We start from the raw sequence: 15,984 nt of genomic DNA, 5'->3' as shown, positions 1-15,984 counted from the left end.
TTTCTGTATAATTCCCTATGTACTGTGCTTAAAGTCCTGGAAAATTTCCTTGTCCCTCATGGCCCTGAACCCTTCCCCCTCATTGGTTGAATTTTGCTGCATTGCAGTACCCTTCCCTATATGGTTGTGCCATCCCCCTGTTTTGCATCCTCCGCCCTTGCTCCTCCCCAGTTACACTCTCCTTCTAGCGAGTTCTCAGCTTAGCCTGTAGAAGGTGAGAGCCATTTTAATAAAGAGGCCATTTCACCTTGGACCCTCGAAGTGTGCCGACCCTTTCTTCCTGTGAAAAGCCACACATTATCACCAACCTTAGAATGGAAAAAAAAGATAGGAAAAATACAAGGTGTAAGTGTTTTTTTCGATGATTTTGTGTGTCTCAGGAAGACTCTTACTGTCCCTTTTCTATGAAACCTGGGCAAAAAGGAGAGAAATTCTGGAATTGCAGGACCCCATTCACTAAGGTAGATGATGTTTTATTAATATTTTATTGAATGGTTTGTTTCTTTGTTTGTTCATTTGTTTCTCATTATGGTTTCACTTTGTTTTGTATTGTTACTAAGTCTAGAAAGTCCTGATTTGGAAAGCAAGAAAATGTAGCTGTACTCAAACAGTTAAATAAGCTACTCCGCTTTCCCTCCCCACCCCTCCAGTGAGAAAGGGGCAAAGACATTGTGGAGTTGAGATAATTTACTGAAAGCAAACAACAATGGAAGAAGAAATGCACAGGGATAGCAACATTAACAACATTAATAAAAAAGTATATCATAGATAAGGTGCTTTATGCACAAAAATTGTTCACCATCTTGACTCAGTTCCACGCCATCACCGAGACAAAAACAAGATGGCATATTTTCTCTGAAGCTCACAGCGACCGCAATTATTCCTGAGACAATGACAAGATGGTAGATTCTCTCTGCAGCCAGTGTTCCCCAAGCCCAAGCCCAAGACTGTGAAAAACAATTATGGACAACCCTCCAAAAAGCTGGATCATCTGCACTGTGCTGCCCGATTTCCAGACTGATTTAACTCCGCATAGTGCAATCCACTCCAGACTGCTCCATTCTGCTTGGCTGTGCTTGCCTCCTCTCGAATAGGTTCACTATCGCTCTTCCCTGCAGCTGCTTCTGGCATGGGCACCACAGTGCATGAACTCTGCTAGGTTTGGTTGAGTTTGCCACTTGGAGTTGCATTCTTCCTGAGGTACAGGAAGGAACAGGCAGGAGTGAGAGAGTCTGCATCGCTGGTCTCTGCAACTTCCCCAAGAAAAAAACAGAAAAAAATGGCATCCTTCCAGCATGCATTCATTTTTTTTCCCTCTTGAAGTTAGTTCCCCAGAAATGGGGATGGTATAGAGTAGCAAACCTAGCCATGTCCACACCTGTGAGAAAACCCAGGACAATGCAGAAAAAAAAAAGGACTATTTTATGGTGTCTTAAAGACAATTTTTTTTCTAAGAAGTCTTTACCAAAACTTTTACTGACAGCAATGGGTACCAGTATGCATACTGTCAGTATAAAATATTAATGAAACTGATAAAAAAATCATTTATGGTCATGAATACACTGTGTAATGTAACACAGTGTGGGAAATCCCCTGACCAGCTCTCAGTCAGTTTAAGCAGTATCTGAAGTGACACACTGTCAAATAAGAAGATGCTAGCTGAGATCCTGAAACAGCATTGAAGTGTCAGCCTTATACAGCACCATAAGAAATTATCTCAAAAGTAGGAGGAATTGGCTTGCTGCAGCTCTACTAAAATGACTACACTGATTACTGGTCTACCGCTAATTCTTTCTCTGATATACTGGGAAAATTCTGCATGGCTTACAGCATAGACAGTCCTAGGATTTATCATAAGGCCAGCACATGTTAGAAAAAAAAATGATACCATTGTGAAACATTATACTTCTATTTCAGAATCCAGCACAATTCCTTAACAACATGGTAAAATAGTTAACATCACATGGTGATAACAGATAAAGTTGCTGAAAAAAAATTACCTCACAACCCTCAGTTTTTGGTCTCTTGATAATGCTTAAACTTAGAAGAAATAAACTAATCACATAATTGCTCTCACATTATGCAGTTACTCCCATATAAAGTAGTTGGTACTCAACTAACTAATCAGGTATGATTAAAACTGCAGTGTTTGTGAATACTTAGAAACAAAAATTTTCCTATAAATCTTAGGAAATGAAATGCAATATGACTATAGCAAAGAAAATAGTATTTAATAAACAAACATTCGTGACAAGCAACAAGTCTGAAAGTTAATGTTTGGATTCCAGGATAAAGTGATGGAAAAATGGATTGATTTAAAATTCAGAGCTCTGGGCAAATTAAAGACGTGTAAAATAAAGAAAGTGGCCAGGAGAACTGAAATGGATATATATCTGGGTTTGGACGATAAAAAATCAGAAAAAAATGTAAAAATATGTATTTTAAACATCTCCTTCCTGCTCAATATAAAGAGTCTGTTTAATTTTTGAACTCCTTTTTTTCAGTTTTGGATACTTTCTGCACAAGTGTAAATGAACATGAAAGTGAAAAATATTGAAGGTAAACAAAAAAACCTGACATTCTCGTAAGGTAAATAAAATAGGGTTTCTGAAATCTTTGTTATAGAATTTTGGAAATAAAATATATCAGAATATATTTTGAAATCCTGAATGTCAATACCGCTAATATTTTGACTAAATATATTAATTGAATTCTAATCAAGTGTAGTAACACTTTTGATCCTTAATTCATTCCACTTAGGATACTGAAGAAAATGTAAGTTTCCTAATAACAATACAAAGATCAAAACACTACTGATAGTTCTAATACCTATTCTACAGATTTTACAAGGGTATATTAACAGCCTGATCTCTGTTTTTTGGTCCATTTCATGTTTTCATCATGTTGTTTTACAGAAATTGTAAAAAAAATCTGTTTAAGCAAAGCATACAATTGTGCAAGTTAACATCTGACTAATCCTCCTGCACACCCTCATAGCTCCCATCTTCAAATCTGATTTCACCTTGAGGTGTGTAAGTTAACCAAGATTTCTTTGAAGGTAACAGTATTTCTAAAGAGGTAGTATTTCCCAGAAAAACGGATTTTAAATATTGTGGTTTCTAAATACGTGGCATACATTTATTTTAATTAAATATCTGCATAAATTGTAGCAAAACCACCACCTTTTTCCAGAAGTAACTTAAAAGCACCAGTATATTTAGTTACCTGGGTGTTTATTATTAATAGCTATCCAGTGGACCTGTGTTAAGGTTCATTCAGCATCAAAACATCAAGATCTTACCAATTAATATGTACCTAAGCATATGCAAACATTCAGAATATCCAGGAAATTCAGGTGAAAAATAGCAAAAGAAGAGAAGAAATATAGAGGTAAAATCTGAACTGTTATAAATTTTAAAATTTTTGTTTTACTGAGTATTATACAAAAAACCCCCAAAACTTCCAGCATACTTAGTATTTCAATCCAAAGGAGTATGGCACAGTCATGGGGAGTATGGTATGTAATTTTAATGTGAACCGTTTCCCTTGTATATAATATGTAGTTATGACCATAAGAAAATACATTAGGTTTGTGTAAACTATTTATAATATTTTTATCTTTTTATAATATTATAAATATTTTAATCATATTTATATTTTTCTGCTCAATTCTCACAAAAGTAAACTTAAAATTTAATGGAGAGGAAGCATTTTGTTTTGGGGTTTTTTTGAAGTGATATTATATAAAAAAAGGAAACAATAGAAAACCACGAAAAGCTATGAAATTTAGATCACAAAAGATAAAGTATTGTGCTGCCTTTTTTTTTTTTATAGCAGTTTTATGGAATTTCACACAGAACAAAGACCAGAGTCCTAGCCAGAAAAATTCGGTAAACTTCACCAAAAGCTGTGGTGATCCATTATTTCACAGAACTAAAAATCTGTCCAATATTATTTAAAAATTAATCATAGTTAAAATTAATCTCAATATTTAGATTATCTTCCGTTTTATACAAATCTACACAATGTATAGCACAATAAATGTTAATTGCAGCAACAACAATGAGTTTTTACTATAATCCCTTACAAAATGTTTTATCACTACTGTATGACATAATCCACTTAAGTCTTGGATAGGCAAAAGGAGATTTATTGTACTTCCTGGTAAATAATAGTGAATGGCTTACTCACTTCTGTGTCTGATATATAACAGGAAAGTTAATTGTCTTTTGTTTTTTTATTTACCTCAGTGCGACCGCAGATAAGCAAACAGTACAAAACAGCATAGAAGTATTTCTTTTCTTTTTTTTCCAGAGAGGAAATAACTATGGCATAGTATTATTAGTTTGCTCTTAATTGGCATAAAGTGCTAACTGATAAAATGAATGGTCATTTTCCATCTAAAATCATAACTTTATATTTTTCAAATGTACTGTCTAAATTGTCCTGACTTCAGACAAAATGTGAAACTTTTCAGTTTACCAACAGCTGGGTTGAATCGGGTCTGTTTAAAAGAATTATCAAATTTAAGGTCCTAATTACCCCTGTGAAAAGATTATAATAAAACATAAGGATGGAATTAATCTGCTGGAATTCAACCAGAAGGTTAATCTGGAGGCTAGGTAATGCTAAACCTCAAACTTCATCTTTCAACCCTTCAAATAATTTAATAATCAACTCACAGTTATGACATTAAAAAAACATTTAAAAATGTCTTTGATGTCTGTTAGACTATACGTAGTTTGTAAAGCAGTGAACTGTTTTTTTAAAAATTTTCTTACAGACTTGAGTTGCTAGAAAATGTTTCATATAATTAAGCTATTTAAAACACTTCATAGCTATTCATGTTTCTTTACGGTGAAAGAGAGGTCTTCTAAAGTGCTTCAGTGATAAATGTTCACTCTGGGATTGCTATTCTCTGGAAAACTCCAGCTCCCACAGACGTAGAGGCAAAGTTTGCCAAAATGAGTTCATTTTTCAAATTAATTCAAACAACTTATGTTTCTGAAGCTGTCTTAGAAAACCACAGGGAAAAATTTATAGAGTGAGCAACTTCTGAGGAGAGAGGGAGGCAGTTTGTTATCTAGTGAAATTTCTTGTGTAGCAGGACCAGCACACTTTCCAGAAGCAGTCTTTTTCCAAAGGCAGTAAACATTTCTTTTTCTAAGGAAGGAGCAAACAATGATTGCTAACCCTTCTCCTTCTTATTGTGTGTTTGTTAATTTGGAAGACCCTTTACACTTTTGACAAGTGGATCCCACCTATTCCAGAGAGGGATCCATGATTGTAAAAGCCAAACCCAGTTATCAACACCAGTCCAACAAACTGATGTTAACTCACAGGATCTGTTCGTTCCTTCTCAAGCCTTTCCATTTCCCTAGCATTATCAAAGTCAAAAAATGCATGGTCCCTATGCCCTTGACCATTTCCCCCATGTGTCAGATAGAGAGAACATAGGAAAGCATCCTACCCAGAATTATAAGCACTGGATTTGAAACTTTATTGTCTGAAAATTCAATGCATTTCTTATCTTGTATAAAAAGCAGAACAAATCATGAAATCTGGAACCAGAAAAGTAATTCTTCAATTTTCAGCAATTATAGTCTTCTTGTCTAATATTATTTCAGATCTCATTCCTTTCTCATGACTCTCACTCCCACCTGTGATACTTCATAGCCTCTTAGTCAGGCCCACAGCTTGAATCCCGCTCAGAATAAAAAGGACCTAAAGTAAAGTTTGAAGTTCTGTGTCAGTATTCCAGCTTTTATGTAAAAAACAGATCTGTCTGTCACTACCAACAAAGGTGCTGTAGAAACAAGCTTGATGGTTTCTGTATCTGCACATTAGGCACTGTTGAAAAGTAGGTGTTGCGACTTGATCGTGTGTTTATTTAAAGATTGGTTCTATTCAGGTTTAATTTTTAGGACTCATCTCGGGTTTAAGTGGACTAGATCTTAGCCCAGCTCTTCCTGTGTGTCACTGTTTTCCAAGCTGGAGTGTTTCACCTTCTAAATACAATTTAATTTATTTGCATCTAAATACATGACTTCCCTTTCTGCTGGTGACTTCCCTATCTGGTATTGAACCAGATATTGTTTGATTATGTTCAACTTGTCAAATGATCCAGATAACTTTGTAGAGTAATAAATCCTCTTTATTATTTACTACTCTCTCAATTTTCAAGCCATCTAAAAATTCATCGGTAATGATTTTATGATTTTCTTTTGGTCATTGACTCCATAGCATGAACCCAAGAGCTGAACTGAATGAGACTTTACAGAAAAGAAGAGCTTAATTTTGGGGCATTTGTAGTTGCTCAGACAGAGTATTAATTAAGCTTTCCATAGTTTGTATTTATCTTAAAGTAGAAAGCAAGCATGTGTGCATGAGAAAGAGAAAAATAAAGCAGAATAATAAAGTAAATTTTTTTAGTTGTTTAAGAATTAAGTACCTCAGTTTTGAGTTTATTTGATTTTTAAATGAAAAACATAAGGGATTGGAACTGATACAGATGTTTTGAACATTATTTCACAGTTCACTTGTATTACATATATTGTCAACCTAAAAAAGACACTTAGAACTTAAAAATCTCACATGATTCTTCTTCAACAAATAGAAAATATAAAAATTATGTATTCCATTAGTAAGCCAGAAGGCAAATACAAACTTGCCTCTACTTTAGTGAACTAGATTTTATACAGAAAAACAGATATTTCCTCCTCCAAAATCGTGAGTTCATAGATAAGCAGCTAACTGTTAAAAAGAATGAAACATTAAAAAGAATGATACATTAAAAATATTTCCTCAGAATCATAATGATTTAATTGAATTATAATTTCTGTAAACCGTATCACTTTTTTATTTCTTATAATTGCAATGAATAGATATTAAAAGTTAAGATGCCAGATTATAATGACTGAAATATGGCCATAGACATAACTGGATAGGGAATGAGACAGGAAAAAAACCAAATGTACATTTTGTCAGAGACTTTTTAAATATTTTAAATGAATTCAAGTGCACATTGAATTACATTCCAGTACATATAAAGCTATGAAAAAGTGATGACAATCCTGAGACTTTCATCACACCCAAATTATTTTTAAATTATCAAAAATAAAACAGTAGAATTTTACCACCAGGTGGATAATTATGGGAAATAAAGATCTCTGTACTTTCTTACTTTTGTACTACCTACTGTAGTTGACAGGAATTAGTTTGACTTTCTACCCAGTTATGTCTAAGGCCGTATTTCAGTCACCCGAATGCTCATACATTGAAAAAGGATGAAAGCAATAGTTCTTTAAATTTCTTTTTTAGGCTATCAAATCAACAGATTTATAAAACCTGAAATACAAGTTCCTCCAGTATATTTACGCTAAAATTTCCAACTATATTGTTACATGAATAAGCTTTCAACTTCGAGAAGAGTCCATATAAGAACTTAGTAATCTAAATAGAGCATGGCAACACTTCAACAAAACTTCAGGAATATTCAATAACACTTCTTTTAAAGGAGACTTCCTAGTCATCTGAAGTTGCATTTGAGGTTTCTTCTGTACCAAAGACCTAAGACGAAATGCTTAAAATAAAGTAAGACAAGTTCATTTCTAAACTAATTCATTCAAGACAGGCTGTCAATACTCTAAATTTAGTCAGATAACAGTGCTTTGTACAGAAATGGCTATGCTTTAAAATGTACAATGTTCTTTTCACTTGCAGTCTCACAATTGCTCTGCAAATGCCAATTCAACACTAATATTCATGGTATTTAGCTGGGAATTGCTAGGATGTCAGCAGCTCCATCAGTCTCATTCGAACATTTAAACTATTTGAAAGGTAATTAAGGTTTTCCTCAATAGTCTGTAGCTTTAGTTAAACCATAAAATTTGTGTCAACTGATTTTTTTTTTTCCCAATTCAACTTTCTCTCAGTTTTTCTCTCTGTCTATATAGTCAGTGATCTCACCTCTGCAAAGTACCTCACTGAGATCTGACTTATTGCATGTGGACATGAGATGCCCCTGAAAAAATTCTGCTAATGAAGTTATAGAATGAAACTAGACTAGAGTTCGCTCTGAAACATCCTGGGCAACTAGCATTCACCAACTGTACCTGAAGACTAGTTTGATTTATACACAGTAAATCTGAGGCATTCAAAATGTATTTGTTTACTGTACATGGAAACTTTTACAGTGATTGAAAAATAGATTTGTTGCAGCCTAAAAATGCCAGTCTTCTCGTTAAAAAAGTCTAAAAAAATTTGGACATTTAAATAAAATCAAGGTTTTGTCATGTCTGAGCCTGAAGGGGTTTATTGATCCTTAAAACTATGAACTGTTTCCATGTCATATGCATGAATTTAAATGCTGACTGTGGTGATGGTAGGGGCAATACTGAAAGCTCAAAAAAAAAAATCACTAAACATCAAGTGAAGAAAAAAAAAAGACATAACCCTTATATGACTCAAAAGGAAAGTTAAAAGATATGGAATTAACATCTAAGATAAATGCAATAAATACATTATTAAAAATACCAAAGCAAACCAAACCAACCAACCAAAAAAAAAAAACAAAACAGAGGGAAGAAAGTAGACTTCATTAGAGTCCAGTGACCTACATGTGTTAAAATAGCAATTTCTTATGGAGAACAAGGAGTGTTGATAGAAAAAGAAATTTTTTTGAATTTTGGTAGAAGTTAAGGAATTTTTGAGACCTGAAATTTTTTTATCAGTTAAACTACATTCCCCCTGCCTCATTTTGAGTGCAACCTGTGTGAAACTAAGCAATTTATGAACAAATTTAAGAACAAAGATTCACCATAAAATATGACTGAATACCAGTAGATATTAGTGGATCCTATATAATAGGACTATTAGAAGACAGTAATAGGACAGGGTTACACTTGGAAAAATTAGATGAAAAGACTAGGAAAAATGGCATGGAAATCCTTCCAAAATTCTTTCACTTATGCACAGAACTTCCAATGACTCTTCAGCCACAAAAACTGAAACAGTTTTCCCCATCCAAATGTGTTTTAGAAAACAAGACTAGCGTATTCTGTCTCAATCTTGTGACCACAACTGCTATCAACCTGTTCATGAGCTGCAATGGCCTGCAGTGACCATGGTCTTGGCTTCCTAAGTGACTCTCAAATGTTTCGTCTGAGTCTTTCACTAACTCTAGATAGTGTTTTTGCTGTCCTTTTGGACAGTACCCATGGTTTAGCCATCAGCAGGCAATTTCAACTTGCAGATTCCAGGCCCTTCCTTTCCCTGCTAAGCATTTGTGTGTTTTTTCACCCCTTTCTTCTAATCATCCCAGACAACCAGGTCTCCATTGCCTTGGAGAGTAAATTCTCTGTATGTCTCAAAAAGCTCATTTCATTACAGATGATGTCACGGTGGCAATTCTTCATTGTTCTAAACTAACATAGGAAATTTTTAAACTGAGTTTGCTATATACCTGCATTATGTTACTGTCAAATGTATCTATAAAATCTAAAGTAATATCAAAAAGGTAAAATGAATGTCTCTCCCTCACTAAGACTGTGTACCCTGTGTGAAATCTAAGACTGCAGCAATTTAGTATACTAGTTATAAATCCCCAAAAAACATGGTATATGATGAAAAATTTTGACAAACCTAACTATAACTTCACTAACATCATTAACATGAGAAAAATCGATGTTTTTCCAGTAAGAAAATGTGTTATTACACTTGTAAATTTACGTTCTCTATCTCTATAGGTAGTAATATAATAAATTATAGTATAATTATTACATGTTGAAAATTTTAGGGATTATGATCATAATATTGATATCTTATGCCAACAAAGGTGAATGTATATGAAGACAGAGCAATAAAACTTCAAAATTATTATCTTCAGGGATTTTTTAAATTGACTAGAGCAGAAAGGGTTAACTTTTCCTGAAAATTAATGACACTGGGAAAATTATGAAAAAAAAAAAGACCAAAAAAACCCCCAAAACAAACCCACCAACAAAACGTTTAATTTCTCTTAGAACAATTCTCTATATGAAAAAAAATTAACTTCCCAGTTTATTTAAGAAAATAAGTGGTATGTAATCAGTAAGTTTGTGTACAAGCCTTCTGCTGAGGACTTAAGTAATCTAATGGATTGCCAAGGTTTTGAATTGCCATATCTTTTAAGAATAATTTTCCTTCTTAAAGTCAAACATGAAAGCATGTACTGTACTTGGCATCCTAATTATTTTCCCTCTTAATGCTTTAGTCCATGAAGTTACAAAATTAATCTTTTGATACAGTTCGTAACTCTTTCTTTCTCTATAGCAAAACTGTTTTCTCCAGCACTATTTGCTAAGGGAATTTTCCTAAAAGAGAAACAGATTTGTACAAGAGCTAAGGATGTACATTTGGAAAATTTCTTTTGTGTTTTCCTAGTGAGGTTAACCTCCTCCAAATTAAAGCAGTCACGATATTTGTAACATGAAATTTCCATTACTATTTTAATTATTTTTTCCCCCTATTGAATATATGACACATTTATACAGATTCTTAAGCCTGGATGCAGCTTCTTCAAACACATATGTATTGAAGCAGTTAAGTCTGCAAAAGAGAGAAAAATTGGTTTGGTCATCCTCTCCGATTAAAAGATTATATTCATGTTAGTGATATTCTCCTGTGGATAAGAAAAGAATGAAGCCATATTTGTGTCTGCACTAGAGTTTTGGCTTCATGGTTTCTGTGATGTGGTAATCTATTTTCTATCCCAAATGCTGTCATTAATATAAAGAAAAGTCTGAGGCCAAAGTCCACCAGATCTTTTCAGTGCAACTTCTCCCTTTTCCCTTCCACCATTTTTTTTCTCTTTAAAGTGAAAACATCAAAACACACTGAAGGACTGAAGGCTTATTAGCTCTCAACACCACTGTATGTCTGGAATACTAAAATAATACGCAAGCTCAGGGTAAGACTTTACACAGAGAGAACGTCACTCTGTTGTTGAGAAAGGTTTGAAGATCTGAGAAAAAAGGAAGCTCCTGGGTCCTGAAGGACAAGTGTTTTGCTCCAGAACTAACAGACCAACACCTTTTAGGGGCTTTCTGGGTTAGATGCTCTTCATCAAATCCCCGTGCTAAAAGTTTTCAGCCCCTGTCACCTCAGATGCTTCACCGTGGATGAATTAACTCCCTGCTATAGGAGTATTCTTGGCAAACTGCAGGGTCTTTCAGAGTGCATTTGTGCTGCCAGACACCCACTCCCAGGTTCTCCAAGCCTGGTCATGATCAAAAGATTTCGGAGACAAAGCTGTTTCCTTCTGTCTCCAAACAGCCCCTCTCACCTCAAAGTGTAGCAGCTATTTCAAGACAAACAAGCAGCTTTAATCCTTCCTGTCCAACTTCCAATCTTTTAACAACATATATTGGACTTAGAAACCAAACTGGAAACAGGCATATTAAATACTTCTACCATCTGTCACAATGCAGTTGCAAAAGATTTGCATATCTTGCGCTGCCATAACAGTGGTAATAAATGCCTTAGATTTTAGTAGTAAAAAAAGAAAAATTATCAATATACCATGGACTGAGTGGCACCTTTCTTTTCCCTAATTTTTTACAGACTCTATTTGCATTCAGTAGTACTATACTAGGGAAAAAAATATTACCTATGCATTACTATGAACAAATTTTTTTCGATATTTGAGTTTTCAAACTTGGAAGTATTCTGTTTAATTCAGTGGATTAGATTTAATGAATTTAATTGCCATAGACGAAAGAGGAAGAAAGAAAACTATAGAGTTTGAAGTATGTCTTGAGTGCAAACCATCATAATTAATAGTATGGTTTTCACAGAAACCGTGCTAAGTCAGGACCCTGTTCAAAATTTTATATTTATGGATAGGAAGCAAAGCTTGTAAGACTGCTTGTCCCAGAGACAGAAAAACAAACAAGAAGAAAATGAATTGATAACCTGATTTCTGCACTAGGGAATTCATACAGATAGGTTAGTTTTCTCATCGACTACCAGAGCACATTGAATAAGTGATACACAGTCAGAAAGGTATTCTTTCTGTCACTATCCAAATGACTTCTAGATAGTTCACTGTATCTCCAGCTACAATCTCACTTTGGCATGTACAAGATCGTATTAATATCTGAATGAAATATCTTGCTGGTATCAATGCTACATTTTCCACAGCTTACAGGGACATTATGAAATGTTCAGTACAGTATGCACATGTGATTGTTCCACCTTTTAAGTTTTCACACCTTATTAACAAATACAAACAAGATAATTGTTCAAGAGTGTAGAATGCCTGTCAACAGAACCACACTTCCAAATTAAAATTTACCTTAGTTGTTTACAATAATAAACAATGCTGCCCATCTCTTGACATACGACCTTCAATGTTTGAGCAACTTGCTTAGATCATGCTAGCATTTCTCCCATGAATAAATGTGTAACAATATTGTAACTTTCAAAGTTGAATTATTCCTTTGTTAGGGAATAATAGTTGTCCTCTGCTTTCAGAAGTCCTGAAAACTTAAAAAAAGTTTCTACTTCTTCTTCTATATAAGATACACAACTAAGAGCAGTATCCATTCTTATTCATCAAGATAACGATTAACTCTACATCTTGACCTCATTCATCCAGAAATCTTCCAGTAATAAGGGTAAATACAGCGTATTCTCACAGGAGTGAGAAGATTTTGCCGAATAGAAACATAAATCACCCCTTTGAAAAGAAGTGAAAATAAAAACATAAATGGTATTATTCATTAAGTATTATAATTTAAAGATATATTGTTGGCTTATGCTTTTGGTTTTTTTCTGAGATATTCATAAATTATTCGCTTCTTAGTATCTGTTGCTAAATACTGAAAAACATATGAAAATGAGAAGAAAAAAGATTCCACTGTATTATAGAACAGTATTGGAATGTCAGTGAATTGATAGACATGTAACAACAAGAACAGCATCAGTTCTCTAGGAAATTTATCTATATAATAAAAAATATACTGTTTGCTGTAGCCTTGTTTTGTATGGACAGGACACACAGAGGTGATGACCTTTTCAAGCTATAATCTCCATTTTTTGCTAAATTATCATATTTTAAGGTATCTTTTTTAATGCTATAAGAGAACAAATTGGACAGAGAAATTTTTTCAGTTATTTATTTTCTATCATTTTAATGTGAATGATTTAAGTATATTTAATTTTATTTTTTTTTTTCTGTAAAGTACATGTACTATGCAGCCTCTTAGGAAAACTTCCAGACATAGTTTTTTTTGCTCTAGCTTATTTAGCATTCACAGATTTTTAAGATTTTAAATTAAATATGATAAATATATTACAGGAGTCTTGCTTTGTATGTGGATGCAGTAGCGTCTCTCCTCACACAGAGCTGACTGAAACTTGTTGTGAGATTTATTCCCCCCCCCCCGCCACCAAGAGCTGTTCCTTGTGGATTTAGGCAACTCTGTGTTCTTAAACTCTTTAAAAATATTATATATGAACTCCAGAATGTACGGTCTCCTCTTGCTCTCTATTTCATTCCCTCTGCATCTTCTCTTAGAATTCAACTATGTACAATGCAATGAAATAGTAAAATCACAGAATCACACAATGGCCTGGGTTGGAAGGGACCTGGAAGATCATCTTGTTCCAACCCCACTACCATGAGCAGAGACATTTTTCACTAGAGTAGGTTACTCAAAGCTCTGTCCAACCTTTGGATTTTGAACACTTCCAGTGTTGGAGCACCCGCAACTTCTCTGGGCAACCTCTTCCAGTGCCTCAACCCCTTCACAGTAAAGAATTTCTTGCTGGTATGTAATTTAAAACTGCCATCTTTGAGTTTAAAGCCAATTCCCCTTGTCCTACCACTATATGCTGTTGTAAGAAACCCCTCTGCAGCTCTTTTGTAGCCCCCTCTAGGTACTGGAAGGCTGCTATAGGGTCTTGCCAGAGGTCCTTCTCTTCTCTAGGCTGCACAATTCCAACTGTCTCAGCCATATATGGTAGCCTTGATTTTTGTAATTTTTTACATCTTTACAGACATAAGATGTCTGTAGAAATGAAATATAACTTCCCTCCCTTCTCCTACTTTTGCTACCTATTTATGTCTTTATCTACTTTCAATATTAACTCTCATTATTTTTATTATTAACATCATGATGCACCTGACTGTTCCACCAAAAAGGTAGAAGTTCTTTGAGATAGGATGAGTACAGACATATAGGAAGACTGTCATTCTCGTTTTGGCAGCCGTAAGTTTTGGAGTAGCCAAGATGGGGCATGGCTAAGACCGGGAGGTTATTCTATACCACCTCACATCATTTTCCAGGGGAAAGTGAAGGACTCATTTCCAGTTCAGAGTAGCATGACGGAGAGAGTGGTCAGGTATTGCCAAGGGTATTGCCTGTGGGGTGAGCAATAACATTTCTTTTCTACAGTCTGTCATTAGTATTGTTGTTTCTCATTTTCTTATCTCATTGCTGTTTTAAATAAATCATTCTTTTCTCAACCTGTGATCTCTAACTTTTGTGCCTCCAATTGTCCTCTCCAGCCCACCACAGGGGAAAGATTAGGTGGAGGGCTGAGGAGGCGGGGGGCAGTGAGCAAGCAGCGCTTGGTTTGGAATGCTTCAGTGGGAACACAAAATTGGAGAATACCATTCTTAAACCATGAAAACTGTGAATCCAACTTCTGTGAAGTTATTTGGCATAAGTTATTAGTTTGAGCAATCAATATGACTAGGCAAATTCAATACTGAGATTCTACAAACATTTTCTGCGTATTTTCTTTTACCTCTCTTATTTCTAATTTCCATCAATTCTTTCAGAAAATAAGTGGTGTGTTATACATTTACATCACTCCTCAATGTGAATATTTCATGACAAATTTATTAGTCTCCAATAGATTTGAGGAACTTGTATAGTTGCCAGTCTGAAGAACTTGAATTAATGAGTTGCAATATTGAGCAGACAAGTTCTGATGTTAAATACATAGGTTTTTTTAATTCACAAAGAATATTTTTTTGCTATCAGACAGTGGTTATTGGACAATATTTGTGAAATCAATATATTTGTATATAAAGATTTAATTGATTCAATATTTCCCTATTATTCTCTTGTAAAAGAAAATGAGAAGCTTCTAATAAATGTTTTGAAATTTTTTAACTAAGATTTCAAAGCAAACTTATCCCAAGACAAAAATAATTCACATAAAACTTTGCATGATCTTTAATTTCTATGGCAGCTACTTTCAGTTATTAGATTTTAGACTGTGTAGTGCCCAGGGAAGTGGTGGATTCTCCATTCCTGGAGGTTTTTAAGATGAGACTGGATGTTGCACTTAGTGCCATGGTCTAGTAACCATGGTGGTAGTGGATCAAGGGTTGGACTTGATGATCTCAGAGGTCCTTTCCAACCTGGCTGATTCTATGATTCTGTGATTCTTATATAATGTCTGCACATCACTATTTTTTTTTTATCATGCATTCTAAGGGAAAGAAGAAGAACTGAAGCCAGAACTGGGAACTATATGAACCATATGTAGTTGAGAAATACCTGTGGAAGTGTGGTTTCCAAACAAGCAATCTTGACAATGCAGTATTTCACAGGAATAACATTCAAATTAATTCACGGACTCAATGCAAACGATAAAAGTCCACTAGGATAATTAACCACCAGCATGCTTGTTTGCTTTCTATTTCTTAGCCTTTTTTTTTTTATTCAGGGAAGGAGGTAGAGGAATCAGAAATTAAGTAGTGAAGTTGAGCATGGGAAGAAGGGAAGGTGGGGGAAGATATTTTTAGTTTTTATCTTTGTTTCTCACTATCCAAATTTATTTTAATTGGCAATAGATTAAATTACCTTTTTGAGGTAAATTACCAGGTTGAGTCTGTTTTGTCCATGATGGTAGTTGATAAGAATTTTCCCTGTTTTTATCTCAGTCCTCTCTCATCTTATTTTCTCTCTCTGTTGAAGATTGGGAGTG

The 15,984-nt window shown here is 34.4% G+C and overlaps 1 long non-coding RNA gene across 1 annotated transcript in view; it reads left to right on the top strand.

The window, feature by feature from the left end:
• The first annotated feature begins 331 nt into the window (after positions 1 to 331).
• Positions 332 to 15,984, top strand: part of LOC108639407 — a 38,676-nt gene continuing 23,023 nt past the window's right edge. Inside the window, exon 1 of the long non-coding RNA XR_001920438.1 lies at positions 332 to 461. This is a non-coding gene — a long non-coding RNA (uncharacterized LOC108639407). The remainder of the gene's footprint in view (positions 462 to 15,984) is intronic.

Source organism: Manacus vitellinus, unplaced genomic scaffold (assembly GCF_001715985.3).
Source record: "Manacus vitellinus isolate BGI_N305 unplaced genomic scaffold, ASM171598v3 scaffold_2_pilon, whole genome shotgun sequence".
In the NCBI taxonomy this organism is placed as follows: Eukaryota; Metazoa; Chordata; class Aves; order Passeriformes; family Pipridae; genus Manacus; species Manacus vitellinus.
The sequence above is the reverse complement of the archived record's forward strand: the minus strand, read 5'-3'. Positions and strand labels throughout refer to the sequence as shown.